This window comes from Tetrao urogallus (assembly GCF_951394365.1).
Source record: "Tetrao urogallus genome assembly, chromosome: 11".
Lineage (NCBI taxonomy): Eukaryota > Metazoa > Chordata > Aves > Galliformes > Phasianidae > Tetrao > Tetrao urogallus.
Window position 1 is genome coordinate 16,618,742 of NC_136824.1, and position 16,098 is coordinate 16,634,839.

The window sequence follows — 16,098 nt, forward strand, 5'->3', positions numbered from 1 at the left end:
CAACTGTCCACCAAAAGTAAGCCAAAAGACTTTATATCCCCATTATTCTTCATTAACAACTAGACAGGCCTCTCAGTAACTGCAAAGAAACATGGTAACCCTTAATATTAAGGCAATGAACAAGATATACGTTCTTGTTTAAACGTATCACGTATGAGCAGAGAGGGAAGTCTCAACCAGACACAGGTTTGTTTATAGTTGGAGAGAAGGAGCCTTGATGCTTCATTCTAAAGGAAAGACAACTACTGTGTGTAACAGTACAGACTGGCCATGCCCTTCATCTGTCCCATGGCATTTTAACATTGTACAGCTTTTAATCTTCCACACTAAATCAACAGATTCCTCTTCAGATACTGGGAAGCACTAAGAGGCTGACCAGGTTTACAGCCTACCTTTCCAGAGTAAATGCCTACTGTATTTTTCCCATAATTATGTGAGACTCAATCCTGAGATCCACATCCTCTGCAGTCCCACATTCCTAAGCAATGAAAAAGACGTGGTTTCTATGGCACCTCCAAAGAGCAGCGTTAATTCAGGACGTATAAACTTAGAGCTTTGGGTTTTCTTATAAAGTAACAGAACACTTAGCTAGGCTACCAACTTGATCAACATCAGTACACCGTGTGTACATACATCAAATAATCCCAGCTACTGCAAAGGAAGAAGCCTATGAAAAACCAAGCAGCAGAGATGTGACACACAGCTCTGAAGCAACACAAAGATGCGTTCACCGAGGCAACAAATGCACATACCCTGCAAAGGAGAGACGAACAAAGGGGTTTTGCCCCTGACAAACACGGAGAGCCGCCGCATAGAAAACAGCTGAACAACTGCAAGCGAATCAAAGCATCCAGTTTTAAAAACAAAACCGTCAGCACGCCGCGTTAGACTGCAAAATATGTCAGCCGTCGGACACGAGCGATTTTTCAGCGCTGCCAATAGGAGCCAGCACGTACGGCACGGGGCGAGGACGGACCGGCGGTGCGCTCAGGAGATGCGGCACAGCTGCGGCCACGCGCGGCTCTCCGAACGCCGCTCCGGAATTTCGGCAGCTCCGCAGCCGCGGATGGCCGTAACGCCGCGGGGAGGAGCGCAGCCCGCGCCGCAACCGCGCCGGCGGGGGCCGGACGGAGCTCGGTGAAAGCAGAAGGCGGGTTTGTGCGTCCGGAGCGGTGCGAAGGGGCGCGAGAGCCCTGCCGGCCCCTTCCCACGAAGCACGGAGGTCCCCATCGCTCCCCATCGCGGTGCGGTGCCACCCGCCCGGCCCCACCTGCCGCCCATCCCCGCCCAGCCCTCGGAGCCGCGGCCTCCTCGATACCCCGAGCTCCTCCATCCCCCCGAGCTCCCCGCGACGGCTCCGGGGCTCGGTGAGGCGACGGCCGCCCCCGGCCGCACCCCGCGAGGCGGCGCGTTCCGGTGCGGAGCGGCGCTGAAGAGAGAAGCCCCCTCCCCCCGCGCCGCGCTCCCTCAGGGCCGCCCGCCCCCGGCGCCCCGCGGCCGAACGCTCACCGGGCAGCGGCGGGGAGGCGGCAGAGCGCGGTCCGGGTCTTCCGCGGGGCGGGGGAGTGCGACGAGCCCCCGCGGGGAGCCGCGTCCTTTCTGCGGCAGCGGCTTGTCAAAGAGAAAACATGACGCGGGCGGGGAGGGGGAAGGCGGCGCCGAGATCTCGCGGGGCCCGCGCGCGGCTCTCGCGAGACGCCGGCCGCTCCCCGCCCCCGCGGGCAGGGCCGCTCCCCGCCTCCCGCTCGGCACCTGCTGACGGCGCGACCCCGAGCGGGAAAAGCCGAGGGCGCGGCGGGCAGCGCCGAGGGGCGGCCGCGGTGCCGAGCGTGTGTCACTGCGGGGTGAAAAGCTGGTAAGAGAAGCGATGGAGAAACTTCTGTACGAGGAGCAGTTCATCTGTGTGGGCACAGGAGCCTAAGGCAGGCAGAGCGTGGGAGCTTGCAAGAGCTCAGAGATGGGTTAGGGGACAATCGTGTGCCGGCTCTTCCAGTCGGAGAGTCAGAGGTCCTCAAGTGGAACTGGAGTCAGTAGGTGTCAAACTCCAAACAAGCGAGAGCAATCATTTCTTCACACACATAATTAAGCTTTCAAACACTGCTACGAGACGCTGCTGCACAGCAGTTCACGTGAGATCAAAAGAAAAGTAAGAAGTCCACCACAGACTACCAGAAACACAGAAATGCTGTCTCACGAATGCCAGAGATTATTAGAGGAAACACTGCAACGTGCTTGCTGTTGAGTTTTCTTCCCTAGGCATGTGCTGACACATTACACTCGTGGACTGTTGTTCCCCTATTTTGTTCCCCCTTAAAAGCTTCTTAAGGATTCATAATTATTTGCAGCAGAAAGCTGCAAGCAAATGTCTTGCTTTGGAAATACAGTCTGAACCACACAAGCTAAAAAAAACAACTCACAAAAAACACCTCTGTTAGCAACTTATCTGTGCAGTATCACTCCACTGAGAATTGGTAGAGAAAAATCTATTTTTGTTCAGGAAGTCTGCAGTTTCTTAAGTTTTATAGCTGTGAGTGTACTGGCTAATCTTCTGTTAAAACCATAGCCAGTCTCTGCTATGAATCAGCATTTTCTAACTGATAAGCCCACTTTTGCGAGCAAACATCACCAGAAGCAGGGTAAACTCAGAACATTTTAAAACATGCTTTAAACATTTAAAATACGGATGCTTTGTGAGAAATAAGTTCATCAGATACATCAAAATACATTACACTCAGCAATGTCCTTCAGCTACCTCTACGCAAACCTGCCATTCTGCACAACAGAAGTGGAAGGAAAGCAGACACTAAGCAGCACTCTTCAACATGCTAACATGCCCCACGCCCACATGCTTACACGAACCACAGCATGGACACAAACCTTATCATTAACTGCAGGTTTTTACGGCTTGCAGGCTCTACCATCAGCCAAGTGCTGTACAGAACTCAGGTTGCTTCTTAGGTTTGCAGAACGTGTAAAATATTTTCAAATCGTGCATATGTCATGAGTTTTTTGTTGGTTTTTTGTTCATTTGTTATGTTCTAACAGAACTCTTCAACCATCTCACAATATTGAGAGCCTAGGACTGTTGTCTTGAAATTTGGCTATATGCAAATGTGTCTCTTCTACAGGCTCAGCCTTGTTGGAATCTACAAAGTTACAGTGGAGGCATGATGCAGACAGTCTCCAGGTTGGGATCTGAAGTGCTGATAACACAAGAGAACCAAGGGAGCAAATTAACAGCAACGTGTTCCAAATTGATCTTCCTATCATTTCGGAATATATTCAAGTGTGTAGGATTACTCTGAAAGTATTCTAAGTACCTAATTCTCTAAAATGCCTTGAAAAACTATTTGCCGTGTTGTTTGTGATCATTGTTGTTTAGAAAGCACGCTGCCAAATAAAGAGGGGAGGAGTAAGAGGAGCAACAAAAATGAAGGATTTCCAGTTTAACGTTGATAAAGGTTTCATCCTCTGGAGTGCTATGTCCCAAGGACCACTGCAATTTCATATAAAGCTAGTTTTACTAGATAGCAACTATTAAAATAACATTGAAAGCAACGCCATCATTCAAACTAAAATAAACTAGCATGTTTCACTGCTTTAAAAGATGTGGTTTATTTCCAGTCAACATTTTCTTATTCCTAATTCTTCAGTGATGGTATTTGATATTTCACTTCACACTGACAAGGACATCTTGACTTTTTAATGGCATTTTCTCCCCACATGTCCAGGTGTTTCCCAGGAGCTGAGCGCTAGCAGAACTCTGTTCAAATACATCAGTATAGAGCTTGGAAATACCTAGAGTAGACATGATGTGCCTGTGAAGAGGTTTCACATCTGGGGCCTCGTAGGCTGGCTCAAACTCAGAATAACACTTGACAACAATTCATGATGTTCCTCTGCTAGAAGCATTATCTAGGAAAATCTGTCTATTTTGGTAAAAACGCTCCCTCTTTTTCCACATGACTCACTCATTCAACAAGTTGAGCATGTCTTAAAATTTCAGTGCATTTCCCCTACTCAGGTAAATCCTGCCATCATTTAAAGTGTTCTGTGATGCAGACTACGTGCTGAAAAGTCTACAAACCTCTGCAGACTTCTAAGCTTTATTTTTCTGTGCAACTCAGGCTGGTGAATATACAAAATCACAAATATGTTACAGTCTATGGCTAGAGAGAGAAACAGATGGGCAGGCTGATCAAGTACCACCTTGGATTTAAGTTATGTTCTTTAGGATTGTAAGCACTGCCTCACCTTTAAAGAGGGCTGCATACAACTTCCTCACTGCCCACTCCCCACCTGCCAAAAAGTTTTAATACCCAATTTAAAAGCAACAGCAGTAAGCACAGTGACACTGTGAAATGATTAAAATATTTTAAAAGGCTCAAACAGCATCTAGAAGTGACTTACACAGTTTCTCTGGGAATTCAGGAGGGCTCTTTTAGCACCCACCCACTGAAACACCGCCTGAGATACTGCCTGCACTTCCAGCCAGCTGGCACTCAGACTTCTCTGACCCACAGAAATCCCAGGATGGCAAATGATACAAGGAGGTTGATTAGGCCTCCTCATCCTGCAGTAAGCAGGCAGGCATTTTCAAAATTCCTGAGAACCCAGCTGAAGCCAACAGGATCCATAGTCTAAAAATAAGGATATAAAATAAGGGTAAGAAGCTCAGTGTTCTCCCTGGCTTTGCCTATGGTTGCCACTAGATATCTGCTACCTCAACTGAGATTATATAGCATTTCTATCCTTAGGAAATTGAAAAGGTTCCTGAAACTCTTTAGGACACATCAGAAGGAAGATTAGCCTTGCAGTCATCTGCAGCTTCAGATGTGAAGGGAAAAAATAAGGGAAAAGCTGGTAAGATTCCCTTATGGGAGAACTTGAGATAGAGACCAAGAAGAATGGAATCACAGCTCCTCACTGGGAAACAACGTTTGTCCTCTCCCTTTCAGCAAGATTAAGCAGATTACGTCTTTGAAACCTTTGGATTTCTAGGATTCAACATTTAGTTCTCCTGAATACAGGATATTCATGCTCAATTTCCATTTCCAAGACAAGCTTGATCTTGGCTTCAAAGAATAGAAGGAGACTGTGAGAAAACCCTTAAGATCACGCAGGTTTCTAGGGACAGGAAACTGTACATACTGCCCCTACAAGCTGTTCTACCACAGTTGATAAAATGGAAGCTCTCTTCAGATAACTGGAGGCCTCTCAAGTCTAAGTCTCCTGGCTTTCTTCCTTCCCAGCTTTGCTTGGTCGTCTTCTTTTGCTCAGGCCCACAAGACCTGTTTTTTCTACCTGTGATTTCCTATTATTACATTATTTATTTAAAAATAAATCTTAAATGCATCATTTCGTAATCCCATCAAATGTAATTTCTTCCAGACAATAATGAGAACAGTATGATAGTGAGAGAACTATGTACACTCTCACATCTATTATTTTTTCTAAAACTAATTGTCCTTTGTTTAGCAGCCACATTTAATTCCTGATTTTCTCTTCCAATGCAGACATGACACCAGGGCTATGAACACTGTCATCCGGTTTTTGTTTTTTTTCTGTAATGCAATGTCTAGGACTCATTACAGCGAACTATTTATACAGGGCTTGCTCTTAACCACTTCTTCACTGTACAAGGTTAACTATGGATTGTTGCATAAAAATAGATTTGTATCTGAAATCTCTCAGTTAACTGTGTTTTGCTTTTACTGACTTTTTTCTAGCAGACATTGCTAACGCTGGCATGTCTTGCTGTTGTCATGGCAATGAAAGGAGTCTATATGTTTTTGGATGTGACTCAGAAATCATTTTATATAGAAATGGGCCAACAATTAGAAGAACAGATAGTGGATTGTTCAGCGGTAGCACTGAAGCAACTGGTTTAAAGGGGAAAGGAAGGAGAGCGCCTGAACTGTGTAAGAGGCTGAACATATGCTCCTTGATTAGATAGAAGATACCAAACTGCTGCTTGTGACCCCATCTTGCAATTTGGTCCGTGTGGGTAGAATTTTGTCAGCTGAAAGCATTACTGAAATCACAGTGATTTGCTTATGCAATTACATAACCAAACCAGGACCCGGATTTGTTGGAATAAATGCTGCTCTTATTGTCAGAAATACATGAAAAGAGTCTTATTATATACTTGTCTCAATAAAGAAAGGTCATGACACAATCACTTCTCTGTAAGGGCTCATTCACAGACAAGACATGTCTTGTCCAATGAATTCACAATTCACACGAGGCAAGAGAAAGAGAAACATATTTTAGAGGGTCAAGTTTACTGATGGAAGACAAAGGAAGGAGGGTGTCAGCCACTGTTCAGGTGTGCAAGAAGCAGTTGAACCATTAAGAAACACACCTGAAGCCTGCCTACATCCCTCTCTGAAGCGTACAGAGAATCTGACTGCTAAACTGAAAATACCAGACACCCATGTCTTCTGTACGTTACTCATCACAACACTTGCTCTTTTACTGTGCATCCAAGGTATATGAAGGAAGCTGTTATGAGAACATCTTGCCTGTGCAGGCATGCCAGGAGCGGAGGCACTGATATATATGCATCTGTGTCACTCAGTAATTTCATTTTCTGACTCACATTTTGGAGTGTCAGTTCTTCCTCATGGCACTTCCTGTTCCTACCAAGCAGAGCCATGCTAACTGCTATTTATCAGAAAGTAATCTACAGCCACATCCACACAGCCAGCTGGCCCTTGCTGCACTACAAACCCATCACTGCCACACTGTCAGCACTACTCAGAGCTTGAGAACGCAGCTGGCTGCCTCACTTCCCTTGTTTCCCTAGGGATCTCAACACACTGAAATTCAGAGTGGGAGCCACTCTGAAGTAACTCACGTTTACGATCTGTCCATCACCATCTCTTCCTTTTTTATTTGGCTGGTAACTTTTTCACATTGTTAAAAGTCAGTTTCTGTGAAGACACTGTTCTGTGCCTTGGGCCAAAATGATCAAGTCAGAGAACAAATGGGAAAAACACACAGGAAACAGGAGTTTGCACTGGAAGATGAAGAATGAGGATGTAAAAGGGAAAATAAAACAACTATATCTGAACAACTGAACAATATTAAAATTCACACACAGCACTAATTCCAAGCTAATGTATGCATGGATACATAGCACTTTGAGTGTATGCATTTAAATTACTAATTTGAAGTTTTAATAATAAGCTCAACATGACAGCATTCAGCGCACAGCCAGAATGTACCTTAAATGCTTTGTGCTCGTAATCCTATGCATAAAGACACCAGAAGGAGTCAAAGTACCACTGGTAGGATTGTCTCTCCCCAGCTGCACTCTTATCAGTTCACATCTTTGAGGCCTTAGGAGCGAGATTTGGTTCTCCACTGTTAAGAGCCACTGTTGCACAACACCGTAGCTGTGCCTCAACTTCATATCCCTTTAGCAATACTGTTACGAAAGATTACGGTACTTCTTAAAATTGCTTTTTTTTTTTCCCCCTGTAGTCTCCCCTGCACAGTGAGCAAAGCAAGGACATCTCCAGATAGAAATCAGGAAAGATGCAAACCCGAGCTCTAAGTCACCACCAAAGTCTGGTGTCACGTGGATGTAGACTGAACCTAGCTGTCCCTTTGCATTCAAAGCCCAGAGAGGTTATCCAGCTACCATGGCCCTGGAGCAACTGAAGCAAACAGGCTCGTTAGCCTTGGCAGGACATTGGGGGGGATAACGGGAAGATTGCCAGCTGTAGTATGCAAGAGATGTGTGCCTGTACACATTAACTTAATGCACAGTAAACTCACTGCTGTTCAGAAAAGGAATAGCCACAGCATTTCATAAAGCTAATATTTACAGAGAATTGCATCACATGAAACTGGCCTCGACATCGAAAACAACAACAACAAATGCACATTTTTATGTTTCATCGTAATTCTTTCATGCAAAGTGCTGCGATTATTTCTTTCAGCAAGAGGTCATTTAGTTTTATAAGAACATTTTATCAGAACATTGTTTTTAATAAATATTATCATTAAGCCCAGGAAAATAAGCATTTCCCTATACTTGTGATTGCTGTTATGCATTGCTGAAAACTCATCGTAAGAGCAGTAAAGCTGCCCCTACAAGTAGCAATGTTCAAACATCACCATTTTGCCAAGACCCAAGTTACCACACCACATGGAACATGAAGGCCCAGAAGTTACTGTAACACATCTGTACAGCATACTCCAATACACTGGTTAGCAGCATTAAAAATTATGGCATCTCATTTTTCACTGGGAGGTCATTCCTCAAAAAAGCATTTCCCCAAAATATTACTCTGTTTATATCTTTCAACCCAGAAATCCCTTTTTGAACTCAAACTACAAAAGCAATTCATTTATATCCGTGTACATCAATCTTCAGAACTGTAACAGCCAAGTCCCTTCCTCACTTATGCTCCATTTGTTTTCCACTTTGCCTAAGCTACTTCCCTAGTCTCTATGGAATTAGAATAAAAAAGAATAAATTATTTCCTGACCCTCCTTTGGCTTCTGTCAGTCTTCTCAATTCATTTGTATTCTTCCAGTCTCTAAGAGAAAGTAAATATTCTGTTCTAACTGTTGTCTGGAAGCTGCACAATGAGGAATTATTATCCTTCTGCTTTCAGGAATCAATGGCCACTGTGTAAGGCTAAAAGCAGCTTTTCTCTTCCCTTTGTTCTCGTATTTCCTTCCATTCCATTGTTCTTGCTTTCCTTTTTCTTTCCCCAGGAAGCACCACAAACAATACCCTCCCCACCTTCACTTTGAGATGTCAAAATGTTTTCCAGCAGGAAGCATCTTTCCCACTGATGGGGAAAATGCAAGGTGCAAAGAGATTCATCTTATCGCAGTATATTTAGCATAGGCCATGTTGCAGCATGGTACTCAATCCTGTACTCTTACAAGAAAATTATTGCTTATACTGGTCAGTCCAGAAGGATAGGTGAAGAATCACGGAATCAGAGAATGGCCAAGGTTGGAAGGGACCTCAAGGACCACGAATCTCCAACCCCCTGCCACACGCAGGGCTGCCAACCTCCCCATTTAATACCAGCCCAGGCTGCCCAGGGCTCCATCCAACCTGGCCTTGAACACCGCCAGGGATGGACGGGGCATCACAGCCTCTCTGGGCAGCTGTTCCAGCACCTCACCACTCTCGTAGTAAAGAAGTTCAAGCACAGTTTTTGTTTCTGTTCCACAGCACTTCCTGGGCTGCTACCACTGCCAGATCACACTGCTGCTGGGCAAATAAAGTTCCTGCTCACAGAAACTGATACAGAAACTTAAAGGTCACCTTCAAAAGGAGCAGTAAGGAGAAATCTTTCACATGGAACACTGCCAGTATTTTCAGTTCAGGGAACGAAAAAGTGAGACCCAGAAAGATGAAAACTTTTCCAAGGCTACTCCTGAGCCTGCATTAACTCCTGACTTTATAACTCAGTATCAGATTTAACCCAAGAGCTCAGAGGTGCTTCCCACATGCCTGAATTTGTATGTGCTGTGAAGCCCTGGGCTTTACCTTCAATCACTGAGCAACGTGCAGACATTTTCTTCCTTGCCATGGCTGTCATCCAGAAAACAGATGAGCCAAAACAGTTTTACTGTAAAATCCTAATAGCTCAGCCAATTAACAACTCAGGAAGAGACCAATGTGGGTGTGCGGGTAACCTTGCCTATCATAACCTAAGTATGCTGTTAAATGACTAGGATTGATGCAATTTACATTAATGAAGAGGCACTTCTTTCCATCATCACACTGCTCTCTTGATAACTGCATTTCCTTACAACACTCCTGTATCCCCTGCCCCTCAGAAATTAAAAACACCAAGAACCCAAGCACCAGAATCAGAGAAGCAACAATCTGAAATCAACACAAACCTTATCACGTACAACCTGAGGACAGTGTAGCAGCATGGAATCACCAAGGTTGGAAAAGACCTCCAAGATTTTCCGGACCAACCCCAATCATCCTCCCACCAGCATTTCCCCACTAAACCATGTCCCTTAGTACCACATCCAAATATTTCTTGAACACCTCCAGGGACAGTGACTTCAGCACTGCCCCAGGCAGCCCATTACAGTGCCTGACCACTCTTCAGAGAAGAATTTTTCCAAATATCCAATCTGAGCTCACCTGAGTAGTTCACTTAGTTTATTTAAGCATGGAAGGGAAAAAAAAAAATAAAAAATCACACACAACAAAAAACAATACACCTCTCCCTTTGGTCTTCTGAAATCAATTACATACCTACTTGCAGCTCTTTCTAATTTGTCTTGATCATGTGAACTAAAGAATTAACTGAACAATCATCCAGCTGAGAAAGGTTTGGAACCGAGCTGGGAACCTGTCTATTGCTCCTCAAAAATGAGATAAAGGATTTCTGGTCTTCTGTGTGCTACAGTTGAACAACAAATGCGCACTTGGATGGCACATATCGATAGGTTTAGGACAGAAAAAGCCAATTTTCTGTGGATATGCCTTGAAAAAAAAAGAATACGTGCACTGAAAGATGTATTCTGTCCACGTAGCTAGGGCTGCTGAACTGCAGTACGTGCAATGATGAACAGCACTTCCTGAAACATACGACTGGAAAGGAGAGGTGGCCTGCCAGTCCATAAGAGAGCAGAAAGTAGCAATGAGGAAGAGGAGAAAAAGCAACAAATGCAGTGCCAAATTCCTGTAGGCAGTCTATTTGATGGCTGAGACGTTTTCTCCCAGCTTTTCTAGCTTCTTCGCTGGAAAGGGTTTGGTGTAACTAATCCCCATGCCCAAATGCACTAAGGGGCACGCGGCTGGCTGTGTTCCATGCGATCCTCCTCCTCACCTCCCTGCCACCAGCATTCAGCTGATTACCAAACAGGTTTTTCTTGGTGTTATTTTTAATTCCCTCAAACTGCCTATTTCTTTCCCTCGCCAAACAGTAGGAGTTGTTTAGCTCCTCAAAAGTCTTAAATAGCTGCTGGATGCTGCTGGCTGGGACACAGCTCCTGAAGGTGTCATCCCATCACTGAATGGGGCAAGGCGCAGCACAACGCAGTGCCCACCCACAGGCACTGCACCAGCACGGCCAGTACAGTACTGGGCAGGCAGTGGGCCCAGCCTTCCCACACAGCCCACATGAATGCCTGGCCATACATGCCTGTGTGCCATTTTATGGACAAGGTGCACACTGGCTCACTTGCCTCCAACCTTACCCACTTCACTCGCTCCCAAGCAGGTTTCAGAGTCACATTTCTGAACAGTATGTAAAGTCCAGCAGGAACTATTTCTTGTGTCACTTTTTCTGTCGATTCACAGAAACAAGCTGCTTATTTCTGGAGCAGGAAATTATTATTTCAATGCACTCTCAGGTTTCCCTGCTTCATCTCAGAGATAGCACCGATGGGATTCAGCATCTTAAAATCACAACGGCAGTTTCACAGAATCACCGAATCACCCGGGTTGGAAGGGACCTCAAGGATCATGTAGTTCCAACCCCCCTGCCTAGCAGGGCCACCAAACACACACATTTAGATCAGGTTGCCCAGGACCCCGTCCAACCTGGCCTTGAACACGTCCAAGGACGGGGCATCCATAACCTCCCTGGGCAGCCCGTTCCAGGGCCTAACCACTCTCCTTGTAAAGAACTTCCCCCTAACATCCAACCTAAATCTTCCCTCCTTCAACTTGGATCCATTTCCCCTAGTCCTGCTATTGTCAGCCCTTTTGAAGAGTTTACTCCCCTCCTGGCTGTAGGTTCCCTTCAGGTATTGATAGGCTGCAATGAGGTCGCCCCACAGCCTTCTCTTCTCCAGGCTGAACAAGCCCAACTCCCTCAGCCTGTCCTCATAGGGGAGGTGCTCCAGCCCCCTGAATTCCTGTTTCATTTCCAGAGCCAGTCCTTCCCGTTTCATTTCCAGAGCCAGTCCCCTTCCACCAGATCTCACCAACAGCTGCAACAGCGTACAGATGGTCAACAGCTTCCATCTGAAGAATGCAGCTGTGCTGGAATGTCTGATTCAATGTAAACTGAACACAGGTAGGAGAGGATCTTAATTTTGTACAATGTTTGGTTTTAAATGTTGCTATAAATATAATAAAAATGAAGGAATGTACAGATTCCACAAGGAAAAAGATGAAAAAAACCCAGGTACTGTAAAATTACTTGAAATAAAATTAAAATACAAGGAACTCAGTGGAAAAACAGAACTCTTCTAGGAAAACAGGTTGAAGGAACTTTCAGTATACTGTTTTGTAAGGTGACATTTCCCTAGGAAATAAATGCCAATCTTCAAGCAGCAGCTCCTACAATGTTCCAACAGTTCAAAATAGTATTTTAAAGTTCCCCTTCAGCTGTATAACCTGTAGGAATGGTTCAGTACTTTCAAGCCCTCCCCCTCAAGGAAATTGGTATGACATCAGTACCAGACGTTGTACCATTTATATTCAGACTAGGAGCAGGCTGGAACTGCAGTTTTGATCAGTGACTTAAGAGAAGTTATTACAAATAACAAAAACATTCCCCAAATCCCAAACACGAGAACAAATCTGAAATTGTACCACAAGACAATTGTTGGCACCAAACTCAACAAGAGTTGTGATCTCTGCCACCTACTGGAGAGCACTGAATACCATTACTTTGAGGTACACACACAACACCACACTGCTCCCAGTCCAACAAGACAGTCATCAAAAGCTTCTCCTCTTTTAGTTCTCTGGATACCTTGCTTTTTTAACTCTTTTTTCATATCCCTTTTCCTAAAACAGCTTAAACGAACATTAGGCAAACCACATGAATTCTCAATTATTCAATGCCAAACAAAGAACAGTCTGTAATTCCCATGGGCTGGATTAGTTTAACATTACTGAAGTACCAGATTTCCCAAAATACCTGAGAATCCACTTTGTACTATGTAGCACTCTCCCAGCTTCAGTAAGGGAATGTTATTAGAAACATATTAACTCCTGGACTTTTAAAGAAGATCCATTGTTGACCAACTGCCCAAGATATAAGTGAGCTCTTCAGAAAGATAAATACTGCCTAGCATCCTTCGCTGTTAATCAGTGACCACAGCATGTTGTCTCCTGTCCTAATGAGCTACCCCAAATTTAGAACTTTTGGTGCTATAATTAGATAGGGCGGGTTTTTTGTTGTTGTTGTTGTTAGAACTAATCAGCACAGTACTTATTATTATGAAAACTCTCCCAGTTTAGCAGCAGGAGAGGCTGATTTTGACCTAGCTTCTCATACGCCTCTCATAACTTGTGTTGTCAACTACAGACAACAGAAGAGGAAAAAGAAAAATAACTCAGGCAAAGAGCATGGGAGAATCTATGGCTTCCAGCTACAGCCAACCTGCTCAATAACGTGGATAATACTCAAAATTATCTTTTCCTTTATTCCTTCCAAGCGAAGTAGCTGACAGTGCAATTTAATTTGTTCAGAATATGTTGCAAGTCAGTAGTTTTGCTTGTGCTCCTTATAAAAGCTTCCAACATTAAATTGCTTCGTTTTATTAAAGATACACCTTCATTTTTAAGGTAGAGCCCTGTTCACATTGCAAATAAGCCATCACGGAAATTATTACTGAGAAGTGCCTAGTGCAAAGCAGATAAATCAAAGACAACACAACAGTGGAGTACTGATTGATGGTATTTGTCCTCCACCATTTAAATAACCAGCCAGTGCCAAAAAAAGGAAATACTGAAAGGGTGAAAGAAGCACGAAGAGAAACGTTTCAAAAGGAGCATTTTTTTGAGTGAAAGTCAGAATTCACTAGGTCATTTATCTCTTCCAGCTGAAGAACCCCTTAAGTTCGTAGTCTGCTGTCACAGAGCCGTACAACCAGACATGCGGCACACCAGCCATCTTCTCTAGTCCTGCTCTGTGATCTGAGGTGGGATGCTGAGATCAAAGCATATATGAAAGAATATTAGTCAGCTTGTGGAAATCTTATTTAGTTTATTCTGTATTTGCAATTCCACTGACTTCAATTTGGCTGTTCACAGCCACCAGAAGCAAAAACTATTGCTCTCATACACAATGTGTGACAACTGTCTGCTCAGCAGCTGGAAATCAGAAGTGCCACAAAAACAAGTGTTAAACAGTTATAGCCACTGACCCGAGGCCCATAGATATACCTGCTTGCTTTCAAATGCATATTTATTCAAAATGCAGGATTAGACAAACACTTTGTGTAGGTAGAAAAATATATCCAGACCAGTACTTGTAGCTAACTATAAAATATCACATTGCTATAAGAACAGTGGATAAACAGGTAGCTTGGCTGGAATTGAATGTACAACCTTGTTTGTTCTTCCTTTTTCCCACCGCCACAAATGCCTACAGAAGGACGGATTCCAAGCAGGTAGGAAAAGTAGAAAGACAGAAGTTGACCCAATAAGCTTTGATCCGGGGGAAGGAACACTAGGATTTAGGGGATAGTGGATGTGCTCCAAAAATAAATACAAACCTTCATGGTCACTAGTAAAGATAAACAGATGCCCAGTAAAACAAATACACCACCAAGGACACAACAGGATAGATGTGCCACCACTGTAAGACAAAAATACAGCAAGAAGAAATACAGCAGCACCAGATGTGGATGCAATGGTCAACATTAGGAAAATGCATTGATAATTTTTTTTTTCATAAATATGCAACACAGGTAAGTAAAAAAAAAGAAAGGACATAATGTGCTGTAAAATTTGAGAAGGGTTCAATAGGCACAGCTTAGCAGCACTGAGAAACCATGCTGTTAGGCCACAGTATAGGAAAAGAAGGAAGATCATGATGAAACACATGCTACCTTAGTGACTACTGAAAAATACTGACAGAGTTAAACATGGACTCCAAGGAAGAAGCAAATCATTTCTACAAGATGGGATGTCTGTCTTACAGCACATAATAATGCAGCCTGGAATGAAACACAAATGATGGAAAATATTCATATTTCAGAGTGAGGTTGCGCAGCATATAATACAGGTGATGGGGTCAAAGTCCAAAGAATGGAATAAAGCGTACCAGCAAGTGCCAGTGCTCTAAGTATAAGCAGGGTGACATGGCAATGACAGGAGGCATCTCACTGCTGGCACTGCAGGCTGTCACTGAGGAGGAAATGCATGAAATGCACTGATACCCATTTACTAGAAAACAGTTGTATTAAGAAACACACCCTGAGAACTGAAGGAATTCAAGTCATCACCCTTCACATAGCAGTTAAATAAAACAATATAAATGTAATAACATTGCTCACGTGACACTGGAAGGATAACTTTAAATGCTCATGACTTTAAGAAAAAAAAAAAAAGCACTTATCTTGGTTGCAGCTTCGAAAGGACACAGCGGTCATGAAACAACTAAGCTGAAGCAATCTGCATGCTTCACTGCAGGGTGTCCTCCTCGCAAGGAAGCTGACGTGCTACTGTGAAAATTAGGAACCAGCCCTACAGGAAGGTGCTTCAGAATCACATTTGTTGCAGCAGTTTTGCAGGAAGACAATCTGGGAGATTGAAAATGCTCTCACCAACAATTCTGCTCAAGAGACGCTTCTCACATTGCTACTGCTGCTCAATGTCAGGAGCACTGCCACTGCAGAAACAAATGGCAGGATTACTGCCTCACAGAAATACCTGCCTGCAACTTCAGAGCATTAACCGGGGGAGGCTGCAGTTTGGAATGAGATCGCGGCCTGAGAAGCACTTCTGTCTCCAGGATTTCATAGGACAGGGCTAAAAGGAGACATGTAGCACTCGGAACTGTAACATGGACCAGTCTGAGAGGAGGCAGTGACCACCCACACCAAGCCCATCCAAAAGCAGAAATTAAGCTACAGATGTTACGGCAACCTGGGAAAAGAGGAAGCACCCTGTAATGCATGCTTCAACCTACAAGTATTATTGCTCTCACATAGTCCAGATCAGCAGCCTGGCCGGAGCTGAGGCAGACTTCAGCGATGGAGAGCACAGACGGGGGCTCAGCCCTTGGAACAGGACCCAGGGAGGGATCTTCTGGCTTTGCACAGAAGTCTGGGGATTCCAAATGGAGAAACAGAGCAGCGCAAGCCAGGGGTCTTTCAGAGTAACATCTGAAATAGACGCAGGATCATATACTT